Source organism: Tupaia chinensis, unplaced genomic scaffold, assembly GCF_000334495.1.
Source record: "Tupaia chinensis unplaced genomic scaffold, TupChi_1.0 Scaffold146346_2, whole genome shotgun sequence".
NCBI lineage: Eukaryota > Metazoa > Chordata > Mammalia > Scandentia > Tupaiidae > Tupaia > Tupaia belangeri.
Genome location: NW_006206203.1, coordinates 171,099 through 172,684, shown reverse-complemented (window position 1 = coordinate 172,684; position 1,586 = coordinate 171,099).

Genomic DNA, 1,586 nt, shown 5'->3' with positions numbered 1-1,586 from the left:
TGAACATGCTGAGTGCAAGTCTGCCCATGATCCGGGGCTAGTTGAAGCTGTCGGTGGATTACAGAGTGAGGACCCTATTAGGGGTGCTGTCTGTCTGTCTGTCTTCCTCTCTCTCTCTCAGTCTTTCTTGTTCATCAAAGAAAGAAACTTTCTTAAAATAAAATAATAAACTGGATCAGTAGGTAGTATGGCGGTTAAGGTGCTGGATCCCACAGAGCTCATTCCGAAGTTCAAGTCCCAAACCCAACAGCTTGAAAACAAGCCAGGTGTGTGTGTGTGTGTGTGCATGTACCCAAAATTCCAAGAGGAAAATGGAGGGGAAGGGATTGTGCTTTGGCCATTCCCCCAGAGGGTGATTTCTCACATTTCCTCTCGGTTTCTTTCTGCTGAGTACACACATCCTATAGTAAAAACCTAAATAATAATAACAATAAAAGAGAATAATCTGTGAATGTAGCCCTTTAAGACATAAGCAACTGGGAAAAATGAGATTGTTAAATATCAGAGAGGTTATAACTACATCCTAACCTTGCCCTTGAGTGAGAAGCGGACGATCAAATTCAGAAACACTTCATCTGATAGAGCTAAATGGTGCCCTTCTCCTCTAATCTCCTCCCTGGACTTCTTGCTCTTCACTTGAGCGAATTAACAGAGAGTGAACAAGGATCAAAAGAAAAACTTATGAAGAGCCAGTAAATTGCTAGTGAGACTGAAATACAGATCACAAAAATCTTTCTTTGGTCAGATAAAGATCAGAAGTAAAAGACGGGAGCGAGACATCCGCTATAAAATAAATGGAAGGAAAGCAGAGACAGGAGATTTGGAAGGAGGTTAAGAATGTCACACTCAGAAGAGAACTTCACGGTGCTCAGCAGCACCTCACAGCCGCTTTGTATACCTTTCTTGGCAGGTGGAGCCTGAATTATGTCGAGGTTGTAATGTGGAACCTCCCCACGCCCACCCATCCCCTGCCCTCACACACACCAATTTCCTTTTTCATAAACAGGGTTTACACAAGCCCCTTGAGCTGAGTTGAAATGAATAGCAGAAGTTTACATATAAGCCAAGAAAAGCCATGCTGTAAAACATAGTCATGTGAAAGATTGCTCTGGTGTCTCTCCCACATATAGAACTACACAAACCAAAAGACTTCTCTGTACAAGGTTATTTATTGCACTGTTGTGAAGAACTGACTGGGGAAAGAACAATGGGGACTGGTTAAATAACCTATACTTATTTCTTCAATAGAATCATATGTAACTGTAAGCATATATAAACCTTGGTCCGGGGTGGTGTTGCAGGCACCAGTAGGTATTGATGTGCAGTTCTGGAAGCCATATGGCCAATCATGAGTTCACATCCCGTTTACGTGACATTGTGAAGAAAGGTAACACTATAGGAACAAAAAGCAGATTGGTGGCCAGTGGAGGGAGAAACATTTGCTTACAAGGAGACTTGCACACACTCGTGTGCATTTATTAAAATTGATAGAATTAGATGCTTCAAAGGGTGAATTTTCCTGTTTGTAATTTTTTTTTTTGAGAGTTTTTTTTTTTTTTTTTTTAACCCCCGGGGTCGAGGATGTG